General features: G+C 42.1%; 1 protein-coding gene across 4 annotated transcripts in view; it reads right to left on the bottom strand.

Moving 5' to 3' along the window:
• The window catches only part of septin12 (septin 12), a 109,522-nt gene that overhangs the window by 38,183 nt on the left and 44,467 nt on the right, over positions 1-26,872 (bottom strand). The window contains exon 1 of one of the 4 annotated variants that reach the window (XM_061749157.1): positions 8,597-8,728. The exons of 2 other annotated variants lie outside the window; for them this stretch is intronic. The gene's annotated coding sequence lies outside the window, so the exon portion shown is untranslated. Of the gene's footprint in view, positions 1-631; positions 741-8,596; positions 8,729-26,872 lie in introns of those variants that run through there. One more of the 4 variants, XM_061749155.1, reaches the window with a different exon arrangement.

A 26,872-nucleotide genomic window follows, 5' to 3' on the forward strand; every position in this document is an offset into this window, starting at 1 on the left:
ACATATATCACTGGATGCAATGTTGGAAAGTGCTCCATACCAGCAACTGCGCTTCATAATATAAGTTTGGCTGAATTACAATTAGTGCAGCATACGATGAAAGGAGATGTATGCATGCACAGCTATTATCTAATTGCAATTAAATTTTACATGGTAATGGTCTTTAAAAAAATAATAATAATTAAACCATCCTTGAGATGTTGAGAGTTGTATATGTTTTGTGAAACATGTTGCTATGGACAATTTGTCATACTCTGGCATCACTTTCGTTAAGTTAAGGTAAATGGGAGTATTGTCACGAGCCAAAACATTTGTCCATCTCTAATACATTGAACTGTATGTTCCTTTCCACTTTCTCACGCACAAAGTAACCAAAGCGCTAACAACATTAAGCAATTGTCATCATTCATCCGAACCAATCGTTCACAAAAATGTTAACAAACACACATTCCCAGCTGAACAGCATACATACTATTTTTTACATATGCAGGTCTGATGTCCCAGCCAAGATACAGTTTTGCAATAGAATAAAAACAAATAAATAAACAAAGAGCATAAACAATGTTAGTGGATTGGCCACTTAACTGAGTTTAAAGGGTCTAAAAACAGGAAGGAGAAAACAATTCTTTACCTGGTGTGGAGACCTAGCACTTCAGCCGTGACACACAACTGGGCAGGATGTCATATCACTGCCTGTGTGTAAGGAGGGGTGTGACATGGTGCGTGTGTGTGTGTGTGTGTGTGTGTCAGAGTATGATGCATTTCCTTGCTTGTGGCAAGGGGAACTGTTCCCTGGTTTAACTTTTTGTGAGTTGCACTCTGTTTCAACACCAACACAACAAATAGTTTATACTGAGGGAAACAGGAGAAATATCCCCTTAAATCTGTCATTTAAATGCAGCTTAAGATTCTGCAACTATGTGTGCATGACAACTTCTTACAGTATCGATAGAATCGACGTGAAGATCAGCAAACAGAAAATAACTGAATAAGAACTGACATCTAAGGATCTGCACTGGAAAATACTGGATGCCCAATTTCGAAATTGGTAAAACAACGCACACATTTGAATTTTTGTCAGTTCAGTTCAATCCTGTTGAGTTTCTTGCAAAGTGATGCACTGATCATGTTACAGTAATATGCCTGTAACTGTCAACTCAAAATCTTGCCGATTGAGATGTCATAATGATCGCACTGTAGTTGCCTGACCTGATAGTGGAGACATGTTAAGTATCCAAAAGAAGTTTGTATGCGTAACCTGTCACTAACTCACACAGAAACAATTCAGTCGCTTCTGGGCTCCTACTTTACTGGGAGAAAAGTATGCAAATAATCAAAAGTTATTTGTGTTAAAAAAAAACAAAAAAAAAAACTCAAGATTCTGAGATCAGAAACTGTAGCGAACAGAAATGGCACTGCCATTTATACAGAGAAGCTGTCTTTGGAAATACTTGAGATTAATAACATTTTTTTTAACCTTTTACCATAACTGATTTAATGAGCCATCCTCTGTTTGACTGTACAGGTCCGTTTGCATTTATACTTGAAAGGTTTAATCTTTGAGACAATCATATGCAACTGGGAGTTAAATGCTCTGACAAGAACAAGGCAGTACATGGCAATTCATTTTCTTGTGACGCTACACCCAAAAGATGGGGATCTCTCTCCTTCTAAAAGCCTGTTAGTGTAAGATACTGTAAAATCTCATAATAAAAACACACATCTAACCTAAACAACTAGTCTAACTAATATGTATTGTATGGTGGCCAACATAAGAATGGGACCGCACCACTTTGGATTCTGGCTGAGAAGAATGATTACATTGTGACTCAAATGGCAATAAGAGACAATGAATTTGTCTTGTTTCATGGAAATCAGTTGTGCGGTTTCGTCATGAGTTGAACCAACAAGCAGAACCCTTTTGTGCTTGGAAGAAGTTATACAGCCAGCAAAGTGCTCCAGCGCTGGGCCAATGCAAGAATGCTTGAGGGTGGAAGATAGACCATGTTTTAAAATAAACAGACAGTTTTAAAATAAAAGCATGTAACAGTTGGATTATGCTCGAGTTGATTAGTCAGTCCTGGAGAGTGAGGTATAAGGATGATGTAATAAAAAGGAGACTGTTTTGTTTTATGCTGTTCTTGTGTGCCTAGTTGAATAAATGGAGTCTGGATGTGCACTCCAATCTTTTGGAGACAATAATTCCAAAAGCTGACAGGAGGTCATGATGACCTAACAACCTGGGAGAACTTCGGCAGGACATCCCTGTTCATATGTCGCCGCACCAAGCAAGATCTCTTCATGTGGGAAGCCAGTTTACGGCGGCTCTATGTGAATTAATTTAACCACACAAGGTCTCCGACCTCGTAAGGCTCATCCCTCAACTTGGTATCCTCAACAATGAAAACATACCGGTTGGTTTTAGATGGGCCTGGCAACTCAAGTATGTCAACTGCGACACATTGGCAAGGCCTCTCCGCCTGTGATGCTCTCATACGGGCATGATGTCAAGGAACTCGAGACGTTCTCCTTTGATGGGGAGAACACTGATCACACCCACTTTTAATGTCACTGAACATTGTGGGCCAATAACATACCCCTCTGACACGTGCTAAGACCCATTCACAGACACAGTGAGCTGTCAAACGTGTGCCATGTAGGGTGTGTGCCCAAGACAGCTGGGATCATCACATGTATTGTTCGCTCCACACAAACCTGCACAACAGTCCATCAATGAAAGTCAGCCGGTGACACTCATGCCACAGTCAGTCACACTCATCCTCCAACCTCCACCAAGGGGGTCTCCGGCCCTTCTCCAGCCAGGTCAAAACTTGTCTGTTGTCAGTGTCACTCTGTTGGTGCTCCTTAACATTGGAACCATTGTTTTGACAGAGTAGATAAAGGCGCGGTACATGCAAGCTTGGGGCTAACAGAAGGCTAACAGGGTCTTGGGCTGAAACTGGGGTCTGCTGCTAGGGTCCTGGTGGGGTGGTAGTCTGTATGCTGCACGCGATGCTGAGGGTAACCGTTTGGTTACACACCAAAAACAGTGTTGTGTGACACCCTTCGGGTCCTCCCTATGGGCCTGCCTTGCGGAGACCAGCCTCCCGTGCTGTCATCGATTTGGAAGTCCCTGGAGGTGGACCTGCAGCACCACAGGTGGGACGTTGCTCTCTCCGCTCTGCAGATGAACCCCAGGGCAAGGGGGGACATGACTGCCATACTCAGTCTCATAGGTACCTGTTCTATCCCTCACCTCCATTTTGTAAATCATACATCCTTAAAGTGAGTCATTCCAAGGCATGAACAAGCTACTCCATTGTGTTAGTTTACAGTCCACAACATTCAGTAATGACGGATTGAGGGTTGCCACAAGAATAAAATGTGGGATAGAGAAGAGCAATCTCGGTGTGCTTGCCTTTAGAGCCTGGCTGGCCCGTTCACAACAGCCTGTGATGATCAATGTCTATCCACATCAGTCATCCCTTGTCCATGGGACTTCACCTGGAGGGCGGCGTTGAAGCCAGCAAGAAAACGTTTTAAGGTCTCATAATTCGTGTCAGCTCTGTCATAGTTGGGAAACGCCTCAGCCATGACCCTGGAGACTTTTGGCCAGTGCCAATTCTACCTCTTAGCCCTTGTTTCACCCTTTTGCCCTTTGTTTTTCACATTCAAGAGAACAAAAGGGTGTCCCAATTCCCCATAAGGCTGAGGGGTAGGGCTAAGATGAAGGGCTTTATACCCCTTCAAACAAAGTGTGGCCCGGGACCTCACTTGAAAGTGAGGGGTATGGGACTCCACCTTGGCCGACTGACGAAAAGCTTGCTTACAAGACGGCGGAACAAACAAGGACGTACATCGATGTGCGTAAGCATAATTTATATTCATACTAATGACAGTCATGTTTTTATCAATGTAAATATCAGCCATGTTTTTTTAATTGTTGGCTGACTTTGACTTTGGGCGAGAGGCGTGGTCCACCCTGAACTGGTTGCCAGCCAATTGCAGGGCACATGCGTGTGTGGGGGGGTTGGCTATGGGTGCTCTGGCACCTGCCCCTTTGCCCAAAGTGCCCTTTTGTGCCCAAAAATGTTGTTGCATATTTTTGTGTGAAAGCCTGAATATATCCCCGCTCTTGTTTCTGATGCGCAATCATAAACACACTTTTACAACTATTAAAACAGTGAATCCCTATGCAAATGCAAATGTTTTGTTTTCCAATTAAAAAATATCTTGCGGCACGGTGGCCGACTGGTTAGAGCGTCAGCCTCACAGTTCTGAGGACCCGGGTTCAATCCCCGGCCCCGCCTGTGGCCGACTGGTTAGTGTGTCAGCCTCACAGTTCTGAGGACGTGGGTTCAATCCCCGGTCCCGCCTGTGTGGAGTTTGCATGTTCTCCCCGTGCCTGCGTGGGTTTTCTCCGGGTACTCCGGTTTCCTCCCACATCCCAAAAACATGCATTGGAGACTCTAAATTGCCCGTAGGCATGACTGTGAGTGTGAACGGTTGTTTGTTCCTATGTGCCCTGCGATTGGCTGACAACCAGTTCAGGGTGTACCCCGCCTCCTGCCCGATGACAGCTGGGATAGGCTCCAGCACGCCCGCGACCCTAGTGAGGAGAAGCGGCTCAGAAAATGGATGGATAAAAAAATATCTGTCTCTACTATAAATGAAACATTTTTTATCTTACTAAAGGACAACAATGCATTAACTTGAATACATGCGTTCCCAAAAACAAAGTGCTTTTTAAACACATCTAAACTTAAAACAATTCATGTTTCAAAACAAAGAACAGCAAGAACTTTAATACAGTATCTAGTAAACAGGCACAATCACGTCAGGCCCAGAATTTACAATGGCAGCAATGTAACCCAGTTTCGTAGTCTATCACTAACTAACGCTAAAGCGGTAGTTAAGTCATAATTCACAAAAAAACACTTCATAAATAATAATACAATAAATAAAACAATCAAATGGAAAACAGTAATCACAGCGATAATGGAGCATGTCTTGTGCTGTGTATGATGGATTCTTATCCTTCTGCACTAACTAGTTCATAGCATGCTGTTCTTAACTATTCAAACTTGTACGTCGGGCAGACCCCCTGTATGCCAGTAGAGAATTAAAAATATATATGCTTTTGGATAATGAGGGTTTCCTTGATTTCATGTACTCCCTTACATTGGCTCTTTCTTGGCTCTCCATTTCCTGAAGTCACTAAACACGTTTTCACTCACACCAACAAATGGCCCGTAGCTGTGAACGTGAGTGTGAATGCTTGTCTGTCTCTATTTGTCAGCCCTGTGATTGACAGATTATCTACCCAGACTGACTCTTGTTCTCTGTCAGCTAAAACCGGAGGATAAGCTTTATGTATATGAATGACAATAGCAAAAATAATAAGGTCTGAGTTCTGATAAGACCCCACATGGATAGGGAACCATGAGATAATGCCCCTTATATAATTTTATCAAAATGTCTGTCAAATCGTCGTTTTGTAAACAGGTTGAAACAGACATTTTCATATGCATCAGTTTGATAGGCTTCTTTGTCAAGTACCTTACTTCATTCTTTTTTTCTTTCTACCTGGTTATCTGCCTCTACAACAGTGATGTCAAGTTTGCAGAACACTTAAGAGATGACAGCATTCCAACATCGCCCACATTATACACTTCCCAGACATCTCATATTCCCATGCCGCTCCTTCGTCCGATACTAAAATGAGCTTCCCATGGTTCATATTTCCAAGAATACAATAACAATCTTTGTGAAAATGCAGATAGCTGGAGAACAAATCTTTTATCATTAAGATCATTTTCTTGACTCACCTAATGTCTTCAACATGCTTTGAGACACACATGAGAAAGACATTGTACTATTGACAATTGTATTAAAATTCAATTAAAATTAAATTTAACGTTTTATTAATTTAGTGCTGTGTGTACAACAGTGATTTCCAACCTTTATGAAAAATCTCACGGCACACCAACAAACAAAAATGTCACAAAAAGTAGACACATCAATTACTGTATGTACTTCCTTCCATCTAATAGAAGAGCATTTATTTGTTCTGTCTGTCACTATGCCTCACTGGCATAAATAGATGAACAAAGATACATTATTTCTTGTAAATAAATTTATTTTGAGCAATTAAGTAAAATTTTATAATCTCCCACGACACACCTGAAGAGTGCTCAAGGCCCACTAATGTGCCCCAGCACACTGGTTGAGAATCACTGGTGTACAAGACAAAAATACCAAATCATAAATGCATTGAAAAATGTAGTGTACACACAACTCATGACATATTTATTTGATGCCATATGTTAACTGCTGTAACAACAATTGTATGTATTATCACTTGTATCAGTGAACTAGAAGATTCCAGATAAATTTAATTGTGTTAGCTTCAGTTCTTATTGTTGGCATTTGGGACACGTTCAATCTACAGTCCAAAGGCTATATTGTACAGCACATTTGTGAAAATAATATAAACACATGTAAGCACAATATTTTAGTTTTTGCAAATTCAATCAAATTGGTATTTGTCTGCTGACCCTATGAGGACTGGCTGTATAGAAAATAGGATGGAAATATAGATAGACTTGTGATTTCAGGGGTCTGGCTTGCCTAACTTAAAAACAGCACCATCATTTGGATGGTTCTGAATTTAACAGTTTAGGAGGAGAATGTGGACTACACCCTGAATTGCTGGTTATGGTAATGCTAAATGTAATATCTGACGACGCACATAAGTAACTCTGCAGCCAATAGATCGAGTGTATGACCGGGTTTGTGAAATTAAAAGTATAGTCATGCCATAAATGTGAACCAGGCAGTTATCCAAAATGTAAATGGATTCAAAAACACCGACCATATTGAATCCTTAATGTCTTGTTTATTTAACTTTCAAACTTCATTGTTGCTTGGTTTAGTTCCACCATGTGCTCCAATCTGAATAATGAGTTATATTGTCGTATGTTGATTTGATCTTTAAGTGGTACGGTGCACTGTTTTTTTTCCCAGGCGCAAGTGTAGGGCACAGTGTACTCTTATCTAGCATCAGGGTCCTCTCATTCAGGACTTGCAATCTGACAATCTGATGATCTTTGTCCCTGCTTATTCAAATTTACAGCTGATTCAAATGTTCTCAAAAAGAAGTGGAGAGGGACATTTTGGTTGTAGTACTGCTTTATACCACTAGAGTCCCTCTTTCTCTACATGATGATGAGCAAAATGGACCATCATGGAGAGACGTCATTTGATCCTAGTTACAGGCACAATAAAAATTACACCAAATAATTAACTTTGTGAAATAAAACAAAATTCTCAGAAATGTGGCATCTCAAAACAGTGTAAGTAAAACCCTGTTATGTACACAGGTTAGAACAGGAAATTGAGTGTGCCTCATCGCATGTGTCAACATGCAAAACACTAAAGGACAGGTTGTAACTGTAGAATGCCAGTAATTCTATATTTTTTTCCAAACATTCAATCATTTCAATATTCTGCATTTTCTGTTTTCTATGATATTTGAATCTTGTCAGTCATGATTATTTTGCCCATTATTCAGTCGAATTTCCATCCATCCATTTTTTTGAGCCGCTTCTCCTCACTAGGGTCGCGGGCGTGCTGGAGCCTATCCCAGCTATCATCAGGCAGGAGGGGGGGTACACCCTGAACTGGTTGCCAGCCAATCGCAGGGCACAAACAAACAAACAACCATTCGCACTCACAGTCACACCTACGGGCAATTTAGAGCCTCCAATTAATGCATGTTTTTGGGATGTGGGAGGAAACCGGAGTGCCCGGAAAAAACCCTTGCAGGCACAGGGAGAACATGCAAACTCCACACAGGCGGGGCCAGGGATTGACCCCGGGTCCTCAGAACTGTGAGGCTGACGCTCTAACCAGTCGGCCACCGTGCCGCCTCAGTCGAATTTCCCTCTTGAAAACATTGGCAAAATATTTGTTTGACAGCTTAATTAAGCTGCCAGTGAAGAAGGTAAATGTTTGTATCTGTTTTGATATAAACATCCTAAATAAGCCAACAGGGTTTTTACAATATGGTTTACTTTCCAGACAATTGCCTGTTGACATCAGTATAATGTATACAGTAATTGACGCTTAGGAATTGTGTCCACTTTAACTGCATCAGAAAGTACATTTTCAAATAATACCCGGCTTCCTTTTTTTTGTGTGTTATACTATTTAAGGCTCCAGCCTTTTCGTTATTCCAAGTCAGGCATCATTTCAGTTTTACGGCCCCCGTCTGTGGAGCAGACTGCTGGAGCACCTCAGGGCAGCAGAAAACATTCATGTTTTTAAGAACAGGCTCAAGACCCACCTTTTTAACTTCGCTTTTAAGTAATATTTAATTTTCCTTTTAACGTACTTCAGATTTGTTTTATTTCCTGAAAACATTATTTTAACTATTTTTTTGCATTTTATCTTTACTTCTATGCTATATTCTACAGTCTTAGGTTTTTTTTTATTTTTTAAATTGAACTCTGGGTTTTCTGCTGTATCTTTCAGTGGTTCCTCAGAGGGAGCCCTTTGCACTGGGAGCTGTAATTGACCGCGGCCGTGGTCCTACCTGATGGGGTCCTCAGTCTCCATTTGTAACTCTCCCGATGCCACTACACCAAGGCTCCATGCTGGTACCCTGTGGCCGCGGTGTGCCGTCAGCTCTTTGTGCAGACGGCTCCCTGAGATGGTGTTTCCAACTTGATGTGTGCGTGTGTGTGCGTGTGTGTGCGTGTGTTTGCCCAGGTATGTCCTTTATCTGTGTGGATGGGTGGTGAGAAGGGATCGATTTTACAGTAACTAAGTAAAGCACTTTGAGATGCATATCATTGTATGAAAAGTGCTCTGTAAACAAAGTTTGTTCTGATTTGATTTTAATGTTCATTAATGGATGTGCATAATTTTTTTTTTACAAATAAAACACACAACACAGAGAATCAGATCAGACACACAGAATTGCAGCAGATGTCAGAGTGAAGGGGTGCACAACAGTACTGAAACTCAAACTAAAGCAGAGATTCCCACCCACTGTTACACAGCACATTAATGTGCATTTGGTGTGCTGCAGGAGTTGTTACATTTTCTTTAATGGTCTTATTATTATCTAAGATATCTGTGTGCATCAGCTTTGTGTTCAACTAAAATACCCAGATCCTCATGTCACACTCAGTAAATTTGTGAGTAAATTGAGAGGAGCTCATCATTATTTCTATATGTTGTGTGTACTTTTTTTTTTTTTTTTTTTTTTTTTAAACTTTTTTGGGTTGGTGATGTGCCGTGATATTTTTCCAATGTAAAATATGTGCCTTGGCTCATTAAAGGTGGGGAATCACTGAGCTAAGGCATGGGTTCCTTGTCTTGCTCAAGGGCATATCTTGACAGTAGTCTAGAAGTAGACTTTCATCTCGCCAACAACTAGTTGCCATTTTTAATTTTTTCGACTTGAACCGTGACCCTCCAGTTCCAAAGTTGAGGTCTGTACAGATAATGCTGCTTATTGAGTCAAGGACCATTTTTAGGTTGTTTTGGTTTCTGGTTTTACAAATCCCATTGAAAAATTGTGTTACTACATTGCCATTAAAATATTCGACATTTTGACTCTAAGGCTACTTCAGTACCATATGAGTGTGCCTGCAGTTCGGTCGAATCTAATCCTAGTTAACTAATGACCAGCATTATTTTCCATACTTGCATGGCCCATCTCCAAGTATAAAACGGATGAAAAGAAAGAAAAAAAAAAACTTCTCATCCAACGAGTTACTCATATGACAAAATCTAGGGGACACTGGCGCAGAAATGAGCATCCATATTCCCAAATGTTCCTAGACGCCCACACATGTATACTGCTTGATGCATTACTGTGTCTCTCTTCCAGAAATTGAGGGAAAAAATCCCAAACCGGTTCTTAGAAATAAGATTTTTTTTCTTAATGTAATATTAAAATACTGACTCCCCTGTTGTTCCTAATACTGCCCACCATCAGTTTGTCAAGGAGGTGTCAACTTTCCTTCCATCCAAACATTTGATGCCATCATCATCAAGTGCTTTGACTGTCTGAAGGTAGACAAGTTTTATATAAGTGAAGGCCATGTACTGTTTATCAAAATGAAACTTACTTGTAATGTATATTGTTTATCTAATCCATGTGATTCTCTGTTACATGTATTCCTTACATGTCAGCTGTTGGCAGGACCCAAAATATTTAGTCCAACCATTTAAAACTCAAATGTTACTTCTTGGCAACTACTGCTAAATGATTCAAATGACCTCCTCACCTTTCCGTGAGCACTGCCCTCAAGCTGTAATTACCCTTTGACCAACACTTCTTGGAATGAATCGTCTGAATCAATGGCTTGATTGATGGAACTGTCTGAGAATGTCTGTTCATGAGCATAAATGACTGTTCAATCATGAGAAAGCTCCTAACCTAGTGGAGTGCATTTTTACAAGGGTTAATAAGTCATTAGCATGCTTCTTTGCAGATACAATCACAATTGGACACCTTGAGATAAATCAGTTCATAACTGGCTCTAGACACCGTTTCCAAGTGGTAACTAAGATTGGATCTCACCTTGTGTAATTGTGTTCAAGGGCCAGCCTGTTTGAATTCTACAGTGATATCACCAACATCTCACAGTCATGATAATCCCACTGTACTCATTGTTTTCAAACCATGCAGGTTGGCTCAGGTGCTACTGTGCCCATGTACCAAATGCTGGAAGATACTGAAACACCAGTTTTCACCAGTTTTGTTGTTATTAATGTGGGAAAGAGCCACTGACTTTATGTCATTCTGTAAAAGTGGGAGGGAGGCAATACTGTAATGTTTTTTGCACTTCTAAACTAATGGCTGGTCCATTTTACTGTCGTTAATGCCTTTTTTTATTTTTTATTTTTTATTTATTTTTATTTTTTTTTAAACTTGACTTATTTGGCGGCACGGTGGTCGACTGGTTAGAGCGTGAGCCTCTCAGTTCTGAAGACCCGGGTTCAATCCCCGGCCCCGCCTGTGTGGAGTTTGCATGTTCTCCCCGTGCCTGCGTGGGTTTTCTCCGGGCACTCCGGTTTCCTCCCACATCCCAAAAACATGCATTAACTGGATACTCTAAATTGCCCGTAGGTGTGACTGTGAGTGCGAATGGTTGTTTGTTTGTATGTGCCCTGCGATTGGCTGGCAACCAGTTCAGGGTGTACCCCGCCTCCTGCCCGATGACAGCTGGGATAGGCTCCAGCACGCCCGCGACCCTAGTGAGGAGAAGCGGCTCAGAAAATGGATGGATGGATTGACTTATTTGCAATAGTACTCATTATGAAGTACTCATAAAGTTTCGACAACTCTGGTCTTGGATGTATACCGCCGCACAAAAGAAAATAGGCTCCAGCTCGCGATGACCCTAAACAGAATAAGCGTAGGAGAAAGTGACACGTGAACCATAAACAGTAACACCAAGTGGCAGGACTAACTAATAATTGGCACCAATTGACTTTACAACCATCTGCTCTTGGCAGCACTAACATGGTTCAAATGTTCAGCTCTTAAAAGGAAAACTTGATCCTCATCCCAAATCATTATTTTTAGCTGGACAGAAACACAGTGCGTTAAATCTCCTTTTAAAGTCCTGTAATAAAGCACTGATCGTCAGTGGACAACCTTTCACAGATCCCATGTTGACACATCAAACATGTTAATTCTTTTGACACCTCCACTGCTTCTGGATTGTACAGGAATATCGGGTATCTGAGAAACCAGGCTATCTAATAATAAGGAAATGTGTTTACATGCACGTACCTGGTGACCTGATATACACACAGCAGTTTTCAGTTGTCTCCCCTAACGAAGCCCTTATTTGGGATGCCTTACTTACTTCATCCAAACAGTGTTAGCACTGGTTTAAGATGCTTTTGTGTTATTGTTTTACATGTGACGCAGAAGACATGCAGACAGACAGACCAGCTTTTATGTTTCTAGAATCTGATTGGACCGTGAGAGGAAAACAAAATGTGTGTGATGGTGATCAGATTCGGGAAACACATGTGGTCGATGACCCAGCGTTTCCTTGTGTACGACATGTGCTTTTGTGAGGAAAGTCACAACCTTTCTGTGTTTTCCTCTTGTGTGCACATGTCTATGATGATTAATCATTTCCCAGGTCTATTCTTATGCAACAGCAACAAAGACTACATCTCTCCAGTATTATCTCTCCAGATCCAGTATTTTAAATGATTAGTTAAGGTTTCAGTATTTGTATTTTCATCAGTTTATGTTCTAGTATAGCAGTGCTTTGCTGTGTTGCCACAGCCAGTCTCCATTCTGCTGCTGAGCCAAAATTTTGAATTAAGCAAGTGATATCAGATGTTAAAGAAAATCTGGGTCTTTGAAATTGTCACAGAAATTTAAAGAGCAGGGAGCATAGCATCCTCCTCCTGGTTTTGAACTTTATGTCTATTGGGTTTAAAGAACTTTATAGGAAAATGTGTTCAAGCTGGGGCTGGGACATGTATAACATGCACTACAAAGACTTTTTTTTATCCCCAACAACTGTCGAATAAAAAAAAATAAAATTCTATAGATTACTATATATATATATTTAGATTTACACTGAACTGGAATGAACAATACGACATTCCTTACTTAGTTAAATAAGCAATCATCCTCCAAAAATGTTTTTACTCTTTCACACTTGTACAGACCTGTGCCTCTCTTCCAGAAATTGATGAATCCAAATCCTAAACAAGGCCTTCGAAATACACCATTTTTTAAATATTAAGACACTGAGTCCACAGTTTATGTTTAAAAGCATTTTGAACATTCTATGTACTTGAAAATTCCATGCATGTGGCGCATGCGGCGAACAAATTGCCAAACACAAATGTCCCATCAAACCCGCCCACCGACCACCACGTGAACAACGCCACTGAATATTCAAGTACAGTGAATTATTGGGTGGGGTATATTCCACACCTATTTGTGATAGGTGAAAATCTGTTAATCCCCCGCACCCCGTCGACGATTGGTTTCGCGGGCAGAAAAATTCCAACACCAGTCATCTTTTTCTAAAGTAACAGTACTCTTACTTGAGTAACTATTACTACTAACTACTACTACTACTCTACTCACCTTTGTCGCTGAGAGACACATTTTTGGAACTAGGAGGTATATTTTGTGTCCCTGTCATGCTCAAAGTTATAAATCCTCCTCCAGCTTTATCATTAATGCCAGAGCTGACAAGAATTATTGAAGCAAAAAAAAAAAAAACATCACAAAACCTGAAGCTGTCAACACTATGCATTTTCATTGTATCATTGTAGTAATTTTGGTCAGATTTAAAAATGATAAATCTTTTTTATTTGGAAGAGGGGTGGACTGCCCTCTCTATCGGAAGGACAGGGGAAGATAACTACAAAAGATATGCACCGCAGATAAATGAGAAATAAAAAGCTCTCTTTTTCTGAAGTTAAACAAAGTGCAGAAACATTACAAGAGTCGTTTCAAGGTCAGAGAGATGATGTGATGCAAACAGACGCAACTACATTTGTAGTGACGATAAGGCTTATCTTGGGTATTTCTTGAAAGTCAGGACATTTATGACCTTTTTGATGGGCTGAGGTAGAACATAGAGTAGGTAACTTCCTGCCTTTATTTATTTTACATTAAGATTAATTGAAGAGTATTTCGTCCAAAGCACTTCACTATTTCCCCTTACAGTGGGTACGGAAAGTTTTCAGACACCTTTAAATTGTTCACTCTTTGTTAAATTGCAGCCATTCGTTAAAATAATTTAAGTTCATTTTTTCCTCATTAATGTACACAAAGCACCCCATATTGACAGAAAAAAAAACGAAATTGTTGAAATTTTTGCTGATTTATTAAAAAAGAAAAACTGAAATATCACACAGCCATAAGTATTCAGACCCTATGCTGTGACACTCATATATTTAACTCGAGTGCTGTCCATTTCTTATGATCATCCTTGAGATGGTTCTGCACCTTCATTGGAGTCCAGCTGTGTTTGATTATACCGATTGGACTTGGTTAGGAAAGCCACACACCTGTCTACATAAGACCTTACAGCTCACGGTGCATGTCAGAGCAAATGAGGTCAAAGGAACTGCCTGAAGAGCTCAGAATTGTGGCAAGACACAGATCTGACCAAGAGCCTTGGTGAAAGAGGCGAAGAAGAACCCAAAGATCACTGGGCTCCAGAGATGCAGAAAGTCAACCATCACTGCAGCCCTCCACCAGTCAGGGCTTTATGGCAGAGTGGCCCGACGGAATCTCTCCTCAGTGCAAGACACAGCAACACCTGAAGGACTCCAAGATGGTGAGAAATAAGATTCTCTGGTCTGATGAGACCAAGATAGAACTTTTTGGCCTGCTGCTCATCACCTGTCCAATACAGTCCAAACAGTGAAGCATGGTGGTGGCAGTATCATGCTGTGGGTGTATTTTTCAGCTGCAGGGACAGGGAGACTGGTTGCAATCTAAGAAAACATGAATACTGCCAAGTACAGGGATATCCTGGACGAAAACCTTCTCCAGAGTGCTCACAACCTCAGACTGGGCCGAAGGCTCACATTCAAAAAAGACAATGACCCTAAGCACACAGCTAAAATACCGAAGGAGTGGCTTCAGAACAACTCCGTGACTGTTTTTGAATGGCCCAGACAGAGCCCTGACTTAAAGCCAATTGAGCATCTCTGGAAAGACCTGAAAATGGCTGCCCACCAATGTTCACCATCCAACCTGAGAGGATCTGCAAGAAGGAATGGCAGATGATCCCCAAAACCAGGTGTGAAAAACTTGTTGCATCATTCCCCAAAAGACTCATGGCTGTATTAGCTGAAAAGGGTGATTCTACTGAATACTGAGCAAAGGGTCTGAATACTTATGGCTGTGTGATATTTCAGTTTTTCTTTTTTTAATAAATCTGCAAAACTTTCAACAATTCAGTTTTTTTCTGTTAATATGGAGTGTACATTAATGTGGAAAAAAATGAACTTAAATGATCTTAGCAAATGGCTGCAATATAAAAATTTGTGAAAAATGTAAGGGTGTCTGAATACTTTCCGTACCCACTGTATATAATTACATTATTGGCGCAAGCATCGAGGTGGCAAACAGTTCAACTCACACTGATGACAATTTTGTGCAGGGCTCCCCTTGAATTGTATCATGGCATCATAATAAAAGTACACAGTGACACACTGTAACGTTACCTGTCACCGCAGTAGAAACCTTTTTCCCGATAAGACACAACTATCTCTGTGTGTAGTCCTCAGAAACTATCGCTGGTTATGTTTATATATTGTAGACCAGAGCTCAACAACTAGCGGCCCACGGGCCATAATTAGCCCGTCGCCAATTATATCTGGCCCACCAGCTGAGTTTGTCAAGGCATGATAATGAGCCGGCCTGCTACAGCACAATGGCAGGAAAGTACTGCGACAGCGTGCACTTCACTTCCTTGTTACAGTCCTTTAGCACCTGGGCCGCGTAACCCATGTGACGTGATGACGTCACAAGAAATACACTGATTGGCTGACTTGCCGATGTAACTGACTCACATGACCAAAACTGTAAATGTTTACATATGGAGTGTACATTAATCCATCCATCCATTTTCTGAGCCGCTTCTCCTCACTAGGGTCGCGGGCGTGTTGGAGCCTATCCCAGCTGTCATCGGGCAGGAGGCGGGGTACACCCTGAACTGGTTGCCAGCCAATCGCAGGGCACATACAAACAAACAACCATTCGCACTCACATTCACACCTACGGGCAATTTAGAGTGTCCAATTAATGCATGTTTTTGGGATGTGGGTGGAAACCGGAGTGCCCGGAGAAAACCCACGCAGGCACGGGGAGAACATGCAAACTCCACACAGGCGGGACCGGGGATTGAACCCGTGTCCTCAGAACTGTGAGGCTGACGCTCTAACCAGTCGTCCACCGTGCCGCGTGTACATTAATTGCCCAATAAAAAAAAATAGTAGTGACAACTAATGTGAAGTGCAGGACACATTATCGTCACTTCGAACACAACTCACCTGTCTGAGCCGCGCCTTGCAATCGATCGGGTGAGAAGTGCCCCTTGTGGTGCTTCCGTCCCCTCAAACATCACAATGACAACACCCAAAAAAAAAAAAAAAAAAAAAAAAAAGAAAAAACAATGACCACAACGGTGGGCTTCCGGTTCGTACAGCCCACGTCCCGCCCCTGTTGGCTTGGCAATTACAAATGCTGGTAGGATAAATGCATACTTAACTTTCCACCCTTCTTTGTACTTCCTACAAAGATCAAAATGTTCCTCCATTTCAGCGTCCAAAATCACTTGCTCACATTATTTTAACAAGATTGAAAGGTATAGTATAGTGATATGATGAACTATTATAATTCTTGTTCTCTGTGAAGTATAATGTAAACAGGACAATTAGTTTGTTTTCGGCGTGGTCAAGCATGAGATGGCTCAAGCGGACGCAGGCTTTGAAATATCTGAAAATGGCCTGTTTAAACATCATGTTTTTGTCTCAACTAATAAGAAACATCTGGGCATTTTTCTACCAAAGAGTCAAGGTTTTGGTCACAAATGTAATACATTAATTAGGCTCAGAGAAGTCTTTATTATTTAAAATGGCAATTATTTAACAGTTAAGTCTTAAAAGACAGTGTGTGTAAGTGATTAAAGATATTATCATCATTACAGCCAGGTTTCATGACAACGTGAGGAGCCACAGAAGTATCCATCCATCTATCCATTTTCTGAGCCGCTTCTCCTCACGAGGGTCCCGGGTGTGCTGGAGCCTATCCCAGCTATCAGTAATAACAGCCTGTAGCAAATTCATTTATTTTAAGTTAATACGTTCATTAAATTATGTTTTTGTACATGATTTAGTAGTTGACCACCCCTGTCATGTAGACATTAGCAGGCGGACATTATTTCCAGTAATGATTGGAAGTATTTCCAGTACTATAAATCCTGCATCCATTTTCTTCCGCTCATCCGAGGTCGGGTCGCGGGGGCAGTAACTTTAATAGGGAAGCCCAGACTTCCCTCTCCCCACCCACTTCAACCAGCTCTTCCGGGGGGATCCCGAGGCGTTCCCAGGCCAGCCGGGAGACATAGTCTCTCCACCGTGTCCTGGGTCATCCCTGGGGTCTCCTCCCGGTGGGACCTGCCCGGAACACCTCACCAGGGAGGCGTCCAGGAAGCCTCCCTGATTAGGTGATTATCTGATTAGGATAATCAGATGCCCAAGCCAACTCATCTGACGCCTTTCAAGCGGCTCTAATCTGAGCCCCTCCCGAATGACCAAGCTTCTCACCCCGTATCTCTAAGGGAGAGCCCGAACACCCTGCGGAGAAAACTCATTTCAGCCGCTTGTATCCGGGATCTTGTTCTTTCGGTCACGACCCACAGCTCGTGACCATGTATGAGGGTAGGAATGTAGATCGACCGGTAAATTGAGAGCTACGCCTTTCGGCCTAGCTCCTTCTTCACCACAATGGACCTATACAAAGTCTGCATCACTGCAGACGCTGCACCGATCCGGCTGTCGATCTCCCGTTCAATTCTTCCCTCACTCGTGAATAAGGCCCCAAGATACTTGAACTCCTCCACTTGGGGCAGGATCTAATTCCCAACCCGGAGAAGGCACTCCACCCTTTTCCGACTGAGGATGATGGTCTCAGATTTGGAGGTGCTGATTTTCATCACAACCGCTTCAAACGTTTCTGCGAACCGGTCCAGTGAGAGTTGGAGATCAAGGCTTGATGAGGCCAACAGAACCACATCGTCTGCAAAAAACAAGAGATGCAATACTGAGGCCACCAAACCGGACCCCCTCTATGCCTCGGCTGCGCCTGGAATCAGTGGCAAAGGGAAGCCTTGGCGGAGTCCAACCCTCACTGGAAACAAATCCAACTTACTGCTGGCAATGCGAACCAAACTCTGACACTGGTCGTACAAGGACCAAACAGCCAGTACTATAAACATTATATTTTAATTACTACAGATAAGACCTAGCAAACGATAACTGAAATAAGTAGTAGTTTTCTAAGTAGTTTTCTGCTCTTAATTGATTGTGGACATGTACACACCTTAATTGCATGTCGTATCACTTTCAGCAGCATTGTGTGACAGTACAGTGGTAACATATTGTACACCAAACTGCTGAGTTCCCATTCTTTTTCTGGTTTGGTGTTTAATGGGAGAGAATTTGGAGGGAACATCTAATAAATAAATGAGATCAGTTTGGGGCCTGATTGAGCTCCATAAAGAAACCATATAAATGTAAAGAAAATCCACTGAAAGCAGCAACATCACCCTGATAAGTTCCAATCTTAATTACGTTGAGAAACATATCCTCTTACAGTATTTTATTGCATGAATGTCATGTCACCATTTACTGTTAAGATCACAAAGATGTGAGAGGTTTTATTTATTGTAAATATTTTTATATGTGCAGTGACATCACTGAACTTCATATTTTAAACAGCCATGCTAGAAATAACCTTCCCTTAGCAGAAAACATCGTATTTGTCTAACTTGTCAGATCTATTATTTAAGTAACAATGTGCAAGGGTACCAGAGTGGCTGCCTGGATGTTACGCCCAAAATACAACTTTGACCAATCTGGACTACTTGCACCTCACTGTTTACTAGTCAGTAATATGTGTCGGTCCTCTGCACGCTAGACATGGTGAAATGACATAAATATGATGTCATCAGGCGGCACGGTGATCGATTGGTTAGAGCGTCAGCCTCACAGTTCTGAGACCCGGGTTCAATCCCCGGCCCCGCCTGTGTGGAGTTTGCATGTTCTCCCCGTGCCTGCGTGGGTTTTCTCCGGGTACTCCGGTTTCCTCCCACATCCCAAAAACATGCATGAATTGGAGACTCTAAATTGCCCGTAGGCATGACTGTGAGTGCGAATGGTTGTTTGTTCCTATGTGCCCTGCGATTGGCTGGCAACCAGTTCAGGGTGTACCCCGCCTCCTGCCCGATGACAGCTGGGATAGGCTCCAGCACGCCCGCGAGCCTAGTGAGGAGAAGCGGCTCAGAAAATGGATGGATGGATGGATGATGTCATCATTGATGAAGTGACAAAGATTCTCTGGTGCAAGAAGTTAGATATTAAAACATTTACACAAGTTAGTCATTGCAGGATGATTAATAAACTGACTTTGATGAGTTGTGTCTGTTGAAGCGCTGTTTCCCAACTGTAGTGTTTCCCAACTTGAATAAACACAATGTGAAAATAGAGCCAGGGTGTCCTGTTAATGTCTCGGTGCAGTCTGAATGCTAGTAGACAACTACTATTAAGCAAAAGACTTTGTCTTACCAACAAGCAGTTGTTCTCCACCCAACATTAGACACTCAGACATTAACAAATATGAGCACACTCACCGAAACCTCCCAGGAGAGGATCTATTAAAGATGAGTCAGGCCCTAAGGCTTTGCTTACAGTGGTACTTTACACACGTTTCAGTTTCCTGTTGTTGTGGAGTTAAGTACAGTACTGTGTGGCCCAACTGAATCAGATGTCAACATTAAACACACAAACGGTTCCGTAACTGCATAATCTACAAATGTTAAGTGCTTTATCTAACTTCGATCAAACCCATCTGAATTCCTACAATTTGGTATTGATCCTACATTTTACGGAAAAACATTCCACTGCACTTTGGAGTTTGAAACGCATGTGTTCGCTATTTATTCAGCTTTTTTTTTTGTTTTTTTCCAAAAGGAAGCCCCCCCTCAACTTGAGAAGAGAGAGAGAGGAAGAATACAGTTAGAAGAATATGTATGTTAACGCTTTGGAAAGCCTTTATTTAACCAGAAAATAAAAACTTATTGAGACCAAGGACTCTTTTTCAAGGGTGATCTGGCCGAGAAGGCAGAGAACAATTCTTATCACAACAACACAATGTATATATAGACGTAAACATAAAAGTATACATAAAAGAACATAGTACAATTACAAACAGAAAAGTATTGTCATGGTTGGCGGTAAAACGCACGCATGCACTCGCACACACACACACGCACACAAACACACACACGACCACCACTCTTAGAATACCATCCATCCATCTATCCACCCATTTTCTGTACTGCTTATCCTCACTAGGGTAGCGGGCGTGCTGGAGCCTATCCCAGCTACCTTCAGGCGAGAGGCGGGGTACACCCTGAACTGGTCGCCAGCCAATCGCAGGTCACATATAAACAAACAACCATTCACACTCAAATTCACACCTACGGGTCATTTAGAGTCTTCAATCAAACCATTACGCATGTCTTTGGGATGTGGGGAGGAAACCGGAGTATCCGGAGAAAACCCACGCAGTCACGGGGAGAACATGCAAACTCCACACAGGCGGGGCCGGGATTTGAACCCCGGTCGTCAGAACTGTGAGGCAGATGTGCTGCCCTCAGAAAGGTCTCAACAAGCCTTGATGTTCATCAGTCCATGTAAGACATACATCAAGAAAGCTCAGCACTGTTGCTACTCTTCCTCAGTGTGCCCGGTTTATAAAGATGACCGCAAGAATGCTCAATAAAGTGAAGAAAAATCTTACAGTGTCAAAGACTCATTCTAAATAATAATAATTTTAAGATAAGAACAACAGATGTCACTGGAGGACATCACGGAGGAATCCACAGCTGACCCCCCCCCCCCCCCCCCCCAAAAAAAAATAAAAAAAAATTTGAAGTGTCCCTGGTTGCACTACTGACAAACTATTGCGTGGACAACCAAACTTGAGTTGTTTAGAACGAATATTTGACTACTCCTCTTTACAATTGTTTCTGGGGGTTTCTCTGTTCAGTCTCCTCTTCAGGAGGTAAAATGCATGCTCTATTTGGTTAAGGTCCAGTGATTGACTTGGCCAGTCTAAGACCTTCCACTTTTTGGCCCTGGTGAAGTCCTTTGTTATGTTGACAGTGTGTTTTGGGTCATTGTCTTGTTGCATGATGAAGCTTCTCCTGATTAGTTTGGATGCATTTTTCTGTAAGTTGTCAGACAAAATGTTTTGCCAACCTCCACAGGACAGGGGTGAAGGTATCACAATCCACTGTTCGAAGAAGACTTCGAGAGAAGAAATATAAAGGCCATACCACAACATACAAACCACTCATCAGCAAAAAAAAAATTGGAAGGCCAGATTGGATTTTGCAAAGAAGTACAGAGATGAGTCACAACAGTTTTGGAACAGTTTCTGGACTGATGAGACTAAGATTAACCTCTACCAAAGTGATGGAAAGGCCAAAGTATGGAGAAAGAAAAGATCTGCTTATGATCCAAAACACACAAACTCATCTGTGAAGCATGGTGGAGGTAATGTCATGGCTTGGGCTTGCATGGGTGCTTCTGAAACAGGCTCACTAGTCTAGTCATTATGGTAGCAGCAGAATTACTTCTGTTTACAACACCATTTTGTCTAGCAGTTTGCAGAAAAATGCATCTAGACCAATTGGGAGACTCTTCATCATGCAACAACACAATGACCCTAAACACACTGCCAACACAACAAAGGACTTCATCAGAGAGAAAACGTGGAAGGTCTTAGACTGGCCAAGTCAATCACTGAACCTTAACCAAATAGAGCATGCATTTTATCTTCTGAAGAGAAGACTGAACGGAGAAACCCCCAGAAACAATTGTAAAGAGGGCTAGTCAAAAATTCCTTCTAACAGTTCTTACGTGTACCTAATGTTTACCTTTTGTGGAGCTTTCCAGGTGACATGGCAGATGCATCATGTGAACATCGTAATGCTGTTAAAATCTTCCTCAGACTTGGCAGCAGCCACATGGCAACACAGCACCTTAATTTTCTTTGTCCTGATGGTTGTTTAGTTGCACTGAACACTTTCCTATTCTACTGTAGTGAGGCGCTATATTACTCCTTATTAGGCAGGACGTAACATCGTTCTGCAGGTCTGATCTGCAACTACAGTTGTTTGGTTGATTGTATTATTGCTGCCAAAGGTGGCTCAAACAGGTATTAAATTCAAAGGTTCACTTTTATTTTCCAACCTGCACTGTGATGTTTACCGTTTTGTGTTCAGTCAAAACATAGAAACATATAATTGTTTGTGTGGTATTAGTTTAAGCAGACTGTTTGCTTATGGTTATGATTTAGATAAAGATAAAAACACATTTTATGATCAATATATATGAAAATACAGGTCATTACAGAGGGTTCACATACCTTTTCCTGGTTAGGAGACTTACAAAGTTAAGAAAGGCTACTTGTTTAAAAAAAAAAAAAAAAATTGGTACTTAAAACTTTCTTAAAAAATTAATAAAGGTTTCATGACAGCAACAGTTGACCATGGATTCTCTTGGGAACCATTGGTCAATATCCCAGTAACTAAAACGTCCTATAAAAACAAACAAATTCAATTTTTAATGGATTATTTGTGCAACAACCCTTATTAAAAAGTGAAGAATATCTAACACAAAGATGACTGATGTTGTCAAATGTTCCTTTCCAACCCACTGTCTTTCAGGGCTTGTCGGAGCGACAATCATCCAGCCATCCGTCCTCATTAGGGCTGCGGGTGTGCTGCAGCTTATCTCAGCTGACTCACTCCACACAGAAAGGCCCGAGCCTAGCTAGGTTTCGAACCCAGAACCTCTAGACTTAGTGGAGGAACTGATAACTGATCATCTCTACACCACCAAGCTGCCAGCGAGGATGATTATTTTATTTCACAAAAATAAATAAATAAATTTATTAATTAATTAATTTTAAAAGAGTTCAAAAGGAAAAGATTTATCATATTACTAATGAATCTATAACGGCACTGTGTCAGGTTGTTGATGATCCCCTCCACCATTTAGGTCAGAGGGACTAATACAATCACAGAGGACAAAGTCATAAATCATCTCTATTTGCATATCTGTTGTTGACCAATATTGGCCAGTCATGCCAGAGTAGCATCTGCACCATTTGCACACGAACTGAGGAGTATCTGCAACATTTGCACAATCAACATTGTCCCAGATTATCGCACTACTAGTCACTTTAAACTGCATACATTCCTTGAAGTCTCGGCGCCCTTTGTACAATGGTCATTGCATCGGACTATTGCTATATTAATCATTCAAACTGCTCTAAGTGCTAGACGACTCTGCATCTTTGTGCACAATTGTCACCAAAAAAAAAATATATATATATATATTTGTACCGGCTTTACCATACCTGATAACTAGCAACCCTTTATTGCTCAGTGACTGCTTTTGTCAATGTCTTTATGTCTCAAAAGTGTTCTCTGTCAGTTGACTGTCTGTTGTCGTACTCGAGCGGGTCCAACTACCGGAGACAAATTCCTTGTGTGTTTTTTTTGGACATACTTGGCAAATAAAGATGATTCTGATTACTCTCTATAAATCATGCACACCGCATTGCCATGGATACTTGAGTCATGCAATGATGCCAACCTGTGAACATTACTCCACTTGTGGTACCAGAGAAAGGAATTTAATATCTCATCATTGTTTTCATCCTTTCATTAGCCCTTCCCTCCCTCGTTGTCTGTCATCCACAACACTCTCCATCTTTGCTCACTCTCATCTACCTTCCTTTTTATCCTTCTGTCTCTCTTGCATCAGAGGGATTAGAAGTGAATGCTGTGGCTCCCTGGGGCCAAAGACAACATTACAAGGACTTGCTGATGCACATCATGGGAATGACCTTGTCTTGAATCTCATTGGATAAGAGTTAATTGTTTGTAATAATGCCAGATATGTAGGTTAGGGTGGGGTTCCGTAAAAATAATAATAATACTACAGACAGGAGATGAAGAGTATCAGTGATGTAACATAATTGGAACATACAACGGTGGGTGCACATACCTGACCGAGGTGAACCACAGTTTTGGGAAGAGCTTTGGGCATGTGTGTTTTTTCATACTTCAGCATCTAAACATTTGAATATTAAAGTAGGAAACAGCAAATTAGGTCCCCAATAGAACTCAATTTTTGCTGTTTGGTTTTGTAGCCGTCGAGTATGGAGTATAAATGTACCAAATAATTATAGGGGAAGGTTGGGCTGTTGGTTCAGTCACAAGATAAAAGATGACATGAGCATATATGACGATTTATCAAGTTGAATAAAATATCACTTATAAAAAGTGGGTACTCTGATTTTTAAACTTTCATTAATGTGGAAGCTCTAAAGTCGAACACGCCTGATGTTGTATATTTTGGAATTCAACCAAAATTAATAGCCATTATAATTATAATAATACAAAGACTAATAATAGATTTTTTTTTTCCTTCGGAAATTGTCAGTTTAGGCGGCACAGTGGACAACTGGTTAGCACATCTGCCTCACAGTTCTGAGGACTAGGGTTCAAATCCTGGCCGCGCCTGTGTGGAGTTTGAATGTTCTCCCCCGTGCCCGTGTCTACGGGTACTCCGGTTTTCCTCCCACATCCCAAAAAACATGTCACAATTTGTAGTTTAAATACTTGTTTCAAGGTTATTTTGGAGTCATTGTTGGATGCACTTCACAGGCAATGTGTATGGGGAAGCTGCATTGAGCTACAGCACAGTCAAAAAGTGGGTATCCAGGATGAAAGGCAAAGAACAAGACCCTGATTTGAATGACCTTCGTGACAAGCAAAGGAGCGGCACACCATCTCCAGTGGTTAATCCTGGGTCAAGGCACTAATCAGAGAAGATTGTAGAGTCACCAATGATGACATTGCTGAATTTCTAGGAATAAGCCACAGAAGTGCTGCAAAAATCGGTAAAGAGCTTGGCTTTGTGAAGGTTTGTGCCAGGTGGGTTCTCTGACAACTCACAGATGGGCACAAGGAGGCCTGATTTGAACCTTGTTTGGCTTGTTTGCAACCTTTTGAAAACTTGTAGTGGTGGTTCCCCTTCCAAAGCAATAAATTCAGTCACACATCTCTGCTTTTGATGGGCATCCAACAATGAGGTAATTTCCAAAATGGCTGACAGGAAGAGAACAGGCTTGTGTTTTTAAAATAAACATTCAAACAAGTATTTATACTCCAAGCGATGAACATTTCAGAAAACAATTTCAATTATTAGTAGGTTAAATTAAATAGGGCTCATTAACTTTTGACTGCCCCTCGTACACTTGTAAAGCGTTCTAACCACAGTAATACACAATAGTACCCAAGACATCAGAATAATTTGCGAGAGCTCAGTTCAGCGAGCATTAAAGGATTAACTTTCCATGGTTTTGTCGCATTTTTGTGGCACTTATTCCAAAATGAAGACGACCATGAATATGGTCCGTAAGTTAATGAGTGGACTCATATGCAATGCAGCGAACATACGTTTGATAGCTTTTTGCAAGTGTCTTACAATGTGTGTATATTATAAAACTTCATGTGCAATATGATGTTTTAGCTTCACGGGGAACTGGACTAACTACAGCCTCTGGAGTGTGTGAGAGAAAATGTGTTTAAGTTAACGGCTGAATGTGTAAGGGTAGATTTGCACCAATTTTAGGGTTGCTCCTTCAGGGGACCGAACCTGGCAAGAAGGTGTGCAAATGACAGACTTGAGTGGAGGAGAGAGGCTTTTTCTGACCTGGAACTCTGGAGCACATGGGAGAATATGGCCCTTAGTTAGTGTGCTGGCCTTGAGTTTGTGTGGTGTGAGACAAAGGGAAGGACCTCTGCTGACTTTTTGTGTGTCAATCCACCGGAGAGTGTGATGTCATGATCAGGCAGCTGCAGCCCGTGGCCATTGATGAGGACTTTTTAAATTATACCATTTGTTGTGGGCATTTTGCCCTTTTGTTGGGAAGCAGGTGCTTGAATATGCTGACAATACATGCAGTCTGCATGTCTTTACTGGGGGAACTCACTGAAGTACCGGGACAGTTACAATGTCCATCCATCTATCCATTTTCTACCGCTTATCCGGGTCGGGTCGCGGGGGCAGTAGCTTTAGCAGGGATGCCCAGACTTCCCTCTCCCCAGCCACTTCATCCAGCTCTTCCGGGGGGATCCCGAGGTGTTCCCAGGCCAGCCGAAGGGCGTAGTCTCTCCAGCGTGTCCTGGGTCGTCCCCGGGGTCTCCTCCCGGTGGGACGTGCCCGGAACACCTCACCAGGGAGGCGTCCAGGAGGCATCCGAATCAGATGCCCCAGCCACCTTATCTGGCTCCTCTCAATGCGGAGGAGCAGCAGCTCTACTCTGAGATCCTCCCGGATGACCGAGCTTCTCACCCTATCTCTAAGGGAGAGCCCGGACACCCTGCGGAGGAAACTCATTTCGGCCGCTTGTATCCGGGATCTTGTTCTTTCGGTCACGACCCACAGCTCGTGACCATAGGTGAGGGTAGGAACGAAGCTCGACCGGTAAATTGAGAGCTTCGCCTTAGCTCCTTCTTTACCACAACGGACCAATACAAAGTCCGCATCACTGCAGACGCTGCACCGATCCGCCTGTCGATCTCCCGTTCCATTCTTCCCTCACTCGTGAACAAGACCCCAAGATACTTGAACTCCTCCACTTGGGGCAGGATCTCATCCCCGACCTGGAGAGGGCATGCCACCCTTTTCCGACTGAGGACCATGGTCTCAGATTTGGAGGTGCTGATTCTCAACCCAGCCGCTTCACACTCGGCTGCGAACTGCTCCAGTGAGAGTTGGAGCTCACGGCTTGATGAAGCCAACAGAACCACATCATCAGCAAAAAGCAGAGATGCAATACTGAGGCCACCAAACCGGACCCCCTCTACGCCTCGGCTGTGGCGAGAAATTCTGTCCATAAAAGTTATGAACAGAATCGGCGACAAAGGGCAGCCTTGGCGGAGTCCAACCCTCACCGGGAACGAGTCCGACTTACTGCCGGATATGC

This window comes from Phyllopteryx taeniolatus, chromosome 16 (genome assembly GCF_024500385.1).
Source record: "Phyllopteryx taeniolatus isolate TA_2022b chromosome 16, UOR_Ptae_1.2, whole genome shotgun sequence".
Lineage (NCBI taxonomy): Eukaryota > Metazoa > Chordata > Actinopteri > Syngnathiformes > Syngnathidae > Phyllopteryx > Phyllopteryx taeniolatus.